This window comes from Salvelinus fontinalis, chromosome 13 (genome assembly GCF_029448725.1).
Source record: "Salvelinus fontinalis isolate EN_2023a chromosome 13, ASM2944872v1, whole genome shotgun sequence".
NCBI lineage: Eukaryota > Metazoa > Chordata > Actinopteri > Salmoniformes > Salmonidae > Salvelinus > Salvelinus fontinalis.
The window spans coordinates 16,038,455-16,050,579 of record NC_074677.1 but is presented as its reverse complement, the minus strand read 5'-3'; positions in this window follow the sequence as shown (position 1 = coordinate 16,050,579).

The following is a 12,125-nucleotide window of genomic DNA, read 5'->3' as shown; positions in this document are numbered from 1 at the left end:
CTATAAAATGCGTTCAGGATGACTTCTGAATAATACAGAGGTAATTTAATATGCTGTACAGGTGCTAAAGGCTGCTTCAGTGTCCTGCTAAGACAGGCTGACCTAACATGGACACAGTACAGTTGCATGGCACTCATTGATGATCCTACTCAAACTTGGATATTATATTTTTTTCTGCATGACATAGTTGATTTTGATTTGGCTGGAGATCTTGTCTGAGTTACGAATGCACTAGCTGGTTCATTCCCCTCAGAATACCCAGTAGCCAGAAATGTATAGGCCTATGTACTGTAACGATATGGCCACATATTCTGTATTGGTCACAGGAGTAGGAGTAAGTTGCCCCTATTGCTGATCTTGGGTAGGCTTTGCATTTTCCTCACAAATGGTAAAGGTCAGGATTGGGTGAGGGGAAGCTGATCCTAGATCTGTACCTAGGAGAAACTTCACCCCGGAGCTTGGTCGTAGCTGTATGTTTTTCACAAGGATAGTTTTAAACTGAGCCTTTGAATGGTGCAAGAGCATTGCTAATGTTTCATATTGCTGTAAGTGTAGGAATAGTTGGAAGATCTGGAAACAAATGTTTATAATTACTGTATTGCAGTGTCCCTTTTGGTAGGTACTTTATTGAACCATAATAGTCTTTGTATTCGGCGCATGTGACAAATACAATTTGATTTGATTTGATTTAGGGTTTTCCTTGTCAAGTCACGTGGCCAGGAAAACATCAGGGGAGTACTGAGGAATGAACTGACGCTTTAATTCAAATTCAGCTATAGCATAGATTTAGACAAGTGAAGAATAAGACAGTTGTTTTTATCTGAAAGCGTATTGGAAAGCATCCATATAACAATCGGTTTATCGTCCTCTCCAACTCACTCCATGATTGACGAAGCTAGAAAAGGAAGACTTGATTATGACTCAGTATGAAAGTCATTTTATTGTGCTTCATTTTTTTCAAAACATACTGTTCTCTTCCTATGCTCTTTTGACCCTGACAACAGATACTTGGCTTTGCTGTAACGATAATTTGGCATGAGAAAGACGAAGCCTGAAATCGGAGGAAAAAGAAAACCAGGGACGACGAAATGAGAAGTGAACCAATAAGACAAGCCTTGGGAGGTTTGCTAAGGTTACCAGTGTTATTTGGTGCATTTGATATGCCTTTATTTTGTGATGTGCTCTGTTCATCATTTGTATGTAGGTGCTGTAGACCTATGTGTACACTTTGGCCCTGAACTGCAGTCAGGGAACCTTTCTCCATCTCATGCCTGAACTGCTATCAGAGGCAGACGATGCCACCCCTGTGTGTGTGTGTCTGTATCTGTACAGGGAGTACCTTGATATATGCAGGTATCTGCACTTCATATATGCAAGTATGTGCCTCATGTTGGGTATGCTAGAGAGGACCTGTGTATCTTGCTATAGTCGTCAGGCAACACTATCTTCTCAGTGTGAGAGCATGCTTTCAATTGACACAGATCACTGCCCAGGGGGCGCCTAAAAAGTAATAACCCAAGTCCGTGGAAAAGCACTGATGGGTGAAATTGTAAAAAATAATCGCATTTACTATTTGCCATGCAAGTCTTCTGATGATACTACTATAATTAGTAGAGGAAGAAATTGTCATAATTGTCACATTGTTGTATGAAGAATATGACAACAATGAACATATCTCCACAATGGCCCTTGAATGAGACTTTGGAATTACATTAATTACTTGTGGTAATTCATGCAATATAAAAGAGTATGCCTACAAAAGCAGGGATGAAAGGAAGAAAGAAAGAGAGAGAAAGAAATTAAGAAAGAAAGTGAGTGAGTGAGTGGTAATACATACTAAGATTGATATGTGTGATTGTTTGGTGCTAGTGAGCTGGCTTTAACTGTAACTAAGAGGTAGCTGTTGCTAGGCTGAACATGTAGTCATCCCAACAATCACAAAGTACTGCATTTCCCCAGGTCTTGAAAAGGAAAAGTGTAACTGATTTAAAGTATAAGGAGATATCGGTGAACAAATGCCGTGGTCAAGGCTACGATGGCGCCAGTACAATGAGTGGAGCTTACTCAGGTGTTCGAAAGCTCATATCAGACCGAGAGCCCAGTGTTTATTATGTAGGCTAGTTCTTTCTAAATTTTAGTTTAGAAAACAATATCTCTGTAGGAGCAACAGTTGCAGGGATGGTAAAAACAGCTTGATTGCTGTAGCAACAGCAGGGAAACTGGGCAAAAGAGAGGAGTGCTTCAAATACAGCAGTCCTGCAACATCTTTAATTGAGCCTCTCATTCTCCTTAATTACCGGCCTCAACACGTTATGTAAAGAGATTAACTGTATAGGAAGCTCTGGGGAAAGGTATATCTGGATACTGGACAGCAAATAAATTGGCAGATGCAGAGAGATTATCATATTTAGCTGACAACAGTTTGAGGGCTTGAACAAAAAAAGTGGTTTGCGTTTTTTTGTTCATACTGGTGAACCGGCGTTTGAGTTGTGTGGTTGCGATATCAACAGTCTATTATCTCTGGTATACAGTGCTTTCTGAAAGTATTCAGACCCCTTGACATTTTGTTACGTTACAGCCTTATTCTAAAGTAGATAAAAAAATATATACATATTCAATCTACACACACTACCTCATAATGAAGCAAAAAAAAACAGAAATACCTTATTTACATAAGCATCCAGACCCTTTGCTATGAGACTCCAACCATCTCTGCAGCACTCCACCAATCAGGCTTTTATGGTAGAGTGGCCAGACGGAAGCCACTCCTCAGTAAAGGCACCTGACAGCCCACCTGGAGTTAGCCAAAAGGCACCTAAAGACTCTCAGACCATGAGAAACAAGATTGTCTGCTCTGATGAAACCAAGACTGAACTTTGGCCTGATTGCCAAGCGTAACGTCCGGAGGAAACCTGGCACCATCCGTACGGGGAAGTATGGTGGCAACATCATGCTGTGGGGATGTTTTTTAGAGGCAGGGACTGGGAGACTACTCAGGATCTAGGGAAAGATGAACGGAGCAAAGTACTGAGAGAAATCCTTGATGAAAACCTGCTCCAGAGCGCTAAGGACCTCAGACTGGGGCGAAGGTTCCACTTCCAACAGGACGACGACTCTAAGCACACAGCCAAGACAATACAGGAGTGGCTTCGGGACAAGTCTGAATGTGCTTGAGTGGCCCAGCCAGAGCCCGATCGAACATCTCTGGAGAAACCTGAAAATAGGTGTGCAGCAACGCTCCCCATCCAAACAGACATAGCTTGAGAGGATCTGCAGAGAATGTGAGAAATTCCCCAAATACAGGTGAGCCAAGCTTGTGTCATACCCAAGAAGACTCGATGCAGTAACCACTGCCAAAGGTGCTTCAACTTTACTTAGTAAAGGGTCTGAATACTTTATGAATATGCATTATTATTTTTTTATCTGTTTTTGCTTTGTCATTATGGGCTATTGTGTGAAGATTTAATCAAACATTTAATACTTTTACAATAAGGCTGTAAAGTAACATTTTGAAAAAGGGGTCTGAATAATTTACATCGGCACTGCATTTTGGCATGCATCATTCAAGACTAAGTTTCAATGCTGTGCAGCACAATGGATATATAATGCACAAGGAATGTCTCAGGAAACACTGTCTGGGTTGGCAATACTTAGTATAGAAAACAGTTGGGCGAGCACCCTGGACCTACAGGCACTGGTGAAAACGTTTACACACACAAAAAATGAGGAATTCAGGAGAGTTTCTCAAATTGGATTTAATTTGATTTACCTTGAATATTGCAGCACATTTGTGTAGGCTATTAGCCAGAAAAAACTGTTACGCGGAGCAGCACAGGGGAACACGGGGAGATATGGAGTGCAGATCCGGGGAAGCTTGGATGAGTTGTAGGAAACCAGATGTGGAGGCTGAGGTGTGCTGGATTGGGACAGGATAAACAGTTCCAGAGGGGAATCCAAGGGATTGGTGGTGTGGTGAGTCCGGAACAGGGTAGCAGGGTGGTGAAGTGGCAGAACTGAGTATTTGTAGAGGTGTTGATAATGGAACGAGTTGCAGCTGGTAGGGATCTGTTCTGACTCCAGCACACCTGTCTCCAAACACACAATCACACACAAACAGAAAGGGAGGGGGAGAGAGAGTGTACTGGGGGAATGGCTGCAGGTCAAGCAGACACCGGATGACCACTAGGGGGTGTGGCAGGAGCAGATGTTACAAAAACCCGCTGAGTTCAACAAGAAATAGTGGATGAATTTATCCTCAAGCCGATTCATTTTTTCCTCATTGTTAGGCTATTTGATGTGTAATTTTTAGCACTTAAATCTTAGCTAAAGACATTATATACTGTAGGTATAGATAGTATACTACATAATGAAACAATCTGTAGTAAGCTAGTGTGGACTGACTGTATTATTTGGCATTAATAGACTGGTTTTACTCAACAACTTTCTATCCAAGCTGGGAGAGGGCGCGAGGACAGCTCATGTCATGCAGATTCAGGTAGCCTATACAGGACAGCTGTATATAAAAAAAATCAATTGGTAGCTGATTAGTATTCTGTTGTAACGAAAATTGATTCGACAATCTGCAGTGTTTGAATTTCCAACTTTAATTACTGAAAAAGTAATTACATTATTGCCACCAGTCAGCAGTCTAAAAATGTCAGCATTGCGGCACTGTATAGCTTTGTGAAATTTTAGGCAAACGCCGACCTTACGAGGGCCCAGAGAAACTGCGTTACGCCAGCGCTGCAGTGTATTAGTGGAAATCTATTGCAACACAGCTCTGCCTTGGCAAACGCACAAGAAACTAGCAATGGACTTGGTGCTCTTAACCAGACGTTAATAGCATCTCTCTCCTGCTTTAAAACAAGCATTTCAGAGCATAAACCAGTCTGTTTTTTTACAGTCCAGGCAGAGTTGTAGGATAGATAGGGGATTTAACAGAAACGAGTCACCTCTTACCGGTACACACATTTCAAAGATTAGAAGCCAATTCTGCATTCCAATGTGAGGCAGAGAGGGTAACTAGGCCCCTTGGGTGTTCCACTCAATAAGGAGCCAAGCGTGCATTTTCTTTACATTACTTTTGATTGCTGCTGGCAAATTTTGCATGTAAATCTTGGTGGGGAAACTAACTTTTTTTTAATGCATGCCAGCACAGCCACTACACAACACAACACTAAACAATACATTAATTGCATTATAATGGTGCCAAATGGTGCCCACAAACTGTTAGGGCTTACATAAAGCTGTCCCCGAGTGGCACAGTTGTCTAAAGCACTACATCTCAGTGCTAGAGGTGTCACTACAGACCCTGGTTCGATTCCAGGCTGTATCACAACAGGCCATGATTGGGAGTCCCAAAAGGGCTGCGCAAAATTGGCCCAGCGTCGTCCGGGTTAGGCCATCATTGTAAATAAGGATAGGATTTGTTCTTAACTGACTTGCGAAGTTAAATAAAAAATAAACAGCAGAGCTTTCTTTTCAGCACCATGGAGTGAATCCTTACCACTGCTACACCTGGCTATCAGACTTGTCTGGACGCAAAACAGTTAATTCAGCCTCATTTATTGCTTTAAAAAAAAGTAAATGTTGTTTCTACTGACAATTGAGATCTACAAACTATGGCTTGAGGGAACGATGACGCAACAGGTGGGGTACCTTCCCCGAATGATCGGTTGCCACTGCCTCTGTCTAATAAAGCATGGAGTGAACTGTAATTAGCAACACCGGCGGCAGAAGTAGCAGCATGGGCTATCCATCTGATACCTCTCCCCTTCTGTATCCCACCACTGCTACTAACGTCGATTATACCTGGGGTCGTATCAAGCATATCAGAAAAGAAGAACTGATGTAACCTTATTCATTGTGACTTAAAAGGCAAAACTGATCCTAAATCAGCACTCATATGAGCTGCTTCATGAATATGAGCTCTGTTCTCGCATTACTGTCTAGGACCACCAGGGGGCAATTGCTCACTCCTCTAACAATGCCTTTGTGTGTTTTGATCTCTCTCTATTCTCTCTCTCTCTCTCTCTCTACTCTTTCTCTCTTTTTCTCTCTCTCTCTCTTTTTCTGTTCTTTTGGTGGAATTCTAACAGGCATAATGACAAAAAAATATTAAACAAATAAGCACTTAGTGGGGAAAAAAGTCTCTAAACCTTGTGGATATTAGTATTGACATTATTTGAGGTTGCCATGTGCATCCGTTGCCAAGACTAGAATTGGAGCGACCACGTTCATATCCATTTTAATGCATGTTGACATACTTATAATATAACATAAGATATTTAATGTATTTAATAATAGCATTACATTTACTATGGATAATAATGATGAGAACAGCTGTGGGAATAAGTAGATGTAAGTGTTTTCTCACTGCTGTGTGTTGCGTTTTCTTCTTCTCCGCTACCTTTGTTGTCAGTTTATTTCACACGGATGCTTGGGGAATAAAGTTAAATAATTTGACAAGAAAGATCAACTGGCATCTGAATTAGTAAAAACAGTGTTATTAGTGCCTTCACTTAATGGTCATTTAATGTACAGGTGCCATGAAGGCTCCTTCAGTGACTATAAAGTTGTCTGGTGACCTGCTGAGGATGTCCTAATATGGACACCGTACAGCTACAAGGCACTTATTAAAAGGCCCTACTCATGATCTGTTTTTCTGCATTACATAGTTCATTTTGATTCGGCTGGAGATTTTGTCTGAGGTACGAACACACTAGCTGGTTCATTCCCCTCAGAATACCCAGTAGCCAGACATGTATAGGCCTATGTACTGTAACAATATGGCCACATATTCTGTATTTGTCACAAGAGTAGGGTCTTTTTTCTCAAGGATAGTTCCAATCTGAGCCTTTGGATGGTGCAAGAGCATTGCTAATGTTTCATATTGCTGTAAGTGTAGAAATGGTTGGAAGATCTGTACATTTTTTTGTAGAATTACTGTATTGCAGTGTCCCTTTTGGTAGGTACTTTATTGAAACATAATAGTCTTTTCCCCTTTTTTGAATACTACAAGGTGATGCTTTTTGCATCAAATGATGCGTCAGGGCAAGTTTCTACTCTCCTGAAAGTGTTTTATCTTAAAAAGTTGACTGCTGAGATGCACACTTTTTGGGGTTTATATTTACAGTGGACTAATTGACAAAATACTAAAAGATAGTTTAGAGTGTCAAATTCCTTTAACAGTATCCATGTCTGCACGCCATCTACCCACTGGTAATATATCAAATCAGTATAAGACTGTCAGGTGTTGGAAATACGTATATTATTCAACCATATACTGTTATGCTAGATATCCATATGTTTTTTTGTGTTATTTGTAACTTATTTTGTACATAATGTCTCTGTCACTGTGTCTTATAACTGAAAAGATCCTCTAGATATCAGGACAGCGATTACTCACCCCGTACTGGAGGAATACTTTTTCTTCATTGAGATGGATGGAAAGGATTTACAAGGCCCTCCTCCCCGTCATTCGCAGGAGAAAGAGATGGAGGTATCGTGGACGAAGGTCCGGGTGCCTTGTAAAGATCTGTTGCCGAGAGGGTAATCTACCTTTACCATCGGTCCTATTAGCCAACGTACAATCAATCGATAATAAAATAGACAAACTACAATCACGTATATCCTACCAACAGAAAATTAAAAACTGTAAAATCTTATGTTTCACCGAGTCGTGGCTGAACAACGACATGGGTAACATACAGCTGGCGGGTTTTAAGCTTTTTCGGCAGGATAGAACAGCGACCTCTGGTAAGACAAAGGGTGGTGGTCTATGTATATCTGTAAACAACAGCTGGTGCACAAAATCTAAGGAAGTCTCGAGGTTTTGCTCGCCTGAGTTAGAGTATCTCATCATAAGCTATAGACCACACTATTTACCAAGAGAGTTTTCATCTGTCTTTATACCACCACAAACCAATGCTGGCAGTATAACCGCACTCAATGAGCTGTATACGGCCATAAGCAAACAGGAAAACGCTCAACCAGAGGCGGCGCTCATAGTGGCCTGGGACTTTAATGCAGGGAAACTCAAATCCGTTTTACCTCATTTCTACCAGCATTTTAAATGTGCAACCAGAGGGGGAAAAAAACTCTAGACCACCTTTACTCCACACACAGAGATGCGTACAAAGCTCTCCCTCGCCCTCCATTTGGCAAATCTGACCATCATTGTATCCTGGTTCCTGCTTCAAAGCAAAAACTAAAGCAGGAAGCACCAGTGACTCAGTCAATAAGAAAGTGGTCAGATGAAGCAGAAGATACAGGACTGTTTTGCTAGCACAGACTGGAATATGTCCCGGGATTCTTCCCATGGCATTGAGGAGTACACCACATCTGTCACTGGCTTCATCAACAAGTGCATTGATGACATCATTCCCATAGTGACCGTACGAACATACCCCAACCAGATGCCATGGATTACAGGCAACACCCGCACTGAGCTAAAGTGTAGAGCTGCTGCTTTCAAGGAGCGGGACACTAACCCAGAAGCTTATAAGAAATCCAGCTATACCATCAGACGAACCATCAAACAGGCAAAGCCTCAATACAGGACTAAGATTGAATCATACTTCACCAGCTCCGACGCGTGTCGGATGTGGCAGGGCTTGCAAACTATTACAGACTTCAAAGGGAAGCACAGTCGCGAGCTGTCCAGTGACACGAGCATAAATTAGTTCTATGCTCGCTTCGAGGCAAGTAACACTGTTGCATGCATGAGAGCATCAGCTGTTCCGGACGACTGTGTGATCACGCTCTCCGTAGCCGATGTGAGTAAGACCTTTCAACAGGTCAACATTCACAAGGCCGCAGGGCCAAACAGATTACCAGGACGTGTACTCCGAGCATGCGCTGGCCAACTGGCAAGTGTCTTCAATGACATTTTCAACCCGGCCCTGACTGAGTCTGTAATACCAACATGTTTCAAGCAGACCACCATAGTCCCTGTTCCAAAGAACACTAAGGTAACCTGCCTAAATGACAATCGACCCGTATCACGCACATCTGTAGCCATGAAGTGCTTTGAAAGGATGGCCATGGCTCACATCAATACCATTATCCCAGAAACCATAGAAACCACAGCTCAGCGTTCAACTCCATAGTGCCCTCAAAGCTCATCACTAAGCTAAGGACCCTGGGACTAAACACCTCCCTCTGCAACTGGATCCTGGACTTCCTGATGGGCCGCCCCCAGGTGGTAAAGGTAGGTAACAACACATCCGCCACACCGATCCTCAATACGGGGCCCCCTCAGGGGTGCGTGCACAGTCCCCTCCTGTACTCCTTTTTCACTCATGACTGCACGACTTACAGACACAACTCCAACACCATCATCAAGTTTGCCGATGACACAACAGGGGTAAGCCTGATCACCAACAGCGATGAGACAGCCTATAGGGAGGAGGTCAGAGACCTGGCCGGGTGGTGCCAGGACAACAACCACTCCCACAACATAATCAAGACAAAGAAGATGATTGTGAACTTCAGGAAAAGGAGGACCGAGCACGCCCCCATTCTCATTCGAGGCGGCTGCAGTGGAGCAGGTTGAGATTTTCAAGTTCCTTGATGTCCACATCACCAACAAACTATCATGGTCCAAGCACACCAAGACAGTCGTGAAGAGGGCACGACAAAGCCTATTTCCCCTCAAGAGGCTGAAAAGATTTGGCTTGGGTCCTCGGAGCCTCAACATGTTCTACAGCTGCACCATCAAGAGCATCCTGACTGGTTGCATCACTGCCTGGTATGGCAACTGCTCGGCCTTTGACCGCAAAGCACTACAGAGGGTAGTGTGTACGGCCCAGTACATCCCTGGAGCCAAGCTTCCTACCGTTCAGGACTTCTATACCAGGCTGTGTCAGAGGAAGGCCCTAAAAATTGTCAAAGACTCCAGCCACCCTAGTCATAGACTGTTCTCTTTGCTACCGAACGGCAAGTGGCAAAAGGCAAAAGGCAAAAGGCTTCTTAACAGCTTCTACTCCAAAGCCATAAGACTCCTAAACAGCTAATCAAAGGGTTACCCAGACCCCTCTTTTGCGCTGCTGCTACTCTCTGTTAATCATCTATGCATAGTCACTTTAACTCTACCTACATGTACATATTACCTCAATTACCTCGACTAACCGGTGCCCCCGCATATTGACTCTGTACCGGTACCCCCTGTACTGTATATAGCCTCGCTATTGCTATTTTACTGCTGCTGTTGAATTATTTGTTACTTTTCATTTTCATTTTTTTACCTATTTTTACTTAAATATTTAAGGCATTGTTGGTTAAGGGCTTGTAAGTATGCATTTCACTGAAGCATTCGGTGCATGTGACAAATGTTGTTTTGTTGATTTGATTTGATAATTTGAAAGCTACAGGCCTTGAATTTTTGGAATTCGAACTCAAATCTTACTGCTGGAAATGTCATAAGAATCTCTCCCCCCCATAAAGGCCATAAATCATGCGCTGTGGGCATATTCATAGAGTATGCAATGTAGGTCAAGTCACCAAAAGTGCCAACATTTAGTATGCATTGAAAGGGTACACAGTGATGGTCATTGTAAAGCAATGCATTTCCTTCTCCATCCATATTACCTTGAATGCATCCTCCATATGCGCTGTTTAGCTACCTCATCTTTTACAATAGGAAAAGTGAATAGGAAAAGAGGTTTGAAGTTTCTTCACCTGTCTGTCTTATTTTTAAAAAGATAACTCCATAACTTGAAAGCCCTGATTAATAAGGTCATTTTAAGATGTCAGGCTTGAAAATCTGTTCAGCCATTTTGACACAACTTGTTTCAAGCTTATCATGTGATCTCCTACTGCTGTCTAGTGGACGAACTGGGAATCAGACAGAGAATATATTTACATCAATGGATAGATAGAGACTTCAGCTTTCTCCTCATATGTACAGTATATCAAATGTAGGTATGGCACGTTGTACAAGCCCTGCACTTTTAAAATTGGCATGTTCCAATGGGAATTTGCACATGTTTACAGTGCCACCATTAGGTAAAATATCCGATCATTTTTATACAATTCCTTTTGGAACAGTAATTGGTGGCATATTTTATCTCAAACCTAGACTTTCAAATCTCTCACTCCCCAACATGGGGACAATTGGACGCACCCGCACCCCCCAAAGAAAGAAAAAAAGGGTACCTTTCAGTTTTTATAGGTCTGCTGTATCTCGGACTCTGTGGTCGTCACATTGCTTCTGACACCTTTATCTGAATCCCACTGTTCTTACCTTTCTAACGGTACTAAGCATGTGTTTGTAAGACTTATAGTTTTGAAATCGAAATGTACTTTAATGAAATTTACTTAATGCATAACATTAGTATACAATATTATGCGTTGTTTAGAAAATTTCACCAGAGAGGGTGGTTTAACAGGTTAATTCATGCAAATGTTGGTTTAGCGTTAGCATAAATTTGGACAAGTGAAGCATAAGATAGTTGTTTTTATCTGAAAGCATATTGGAATGCATCTATACAACAACCGGTTCATCTTCCTCTTCAACTCACTCCATGATTGACTTCATGACTTAAGAAGCAACATTTTTTTTACATTATATGGGAATGAAATGGGAATACGCTTGATATGACAGGGAATTAAATTATTTTTTTCTTATGCTGCACTTTGTTAAGACACACTGTTCTCTTCCTGCTCTTTTGACACTGACAAAAGAAAATTGCCATTGCTATTACGATAATTTGTCGTAAGTAAGACGAAGCGTGAAATCAGAGGAAAAGGGACGACGAAACGAGATGTGAACCAATCAGACATGCCTTGGAGGTTTGCTAATGTTGTCGGTGTTATATGGTGCATTTGATATGTTTTTGTTTTGTCATCTGCTCTGTTCAGCATTTGTCATGCACATCATAAAGAGCAATGGGGTGGAAGTGTCTCATCCTAAAGACACATAACATGTGCAGCTTCTCATAGATCCTAGGAAACCTGGTCCATCAAGAACTACAGGGATGCTCTCTGTCTCTCTCGCTCTCTCACTCTGTGTGTGTGTGTGTGCATCAGTGGTGGTTGGTCCTGTTCAAGATAAAGGAGGGTGATTATTATTTTTAATAATCATGGCCTTATTTCTATTACAGCATATTGGATTCAATCATATT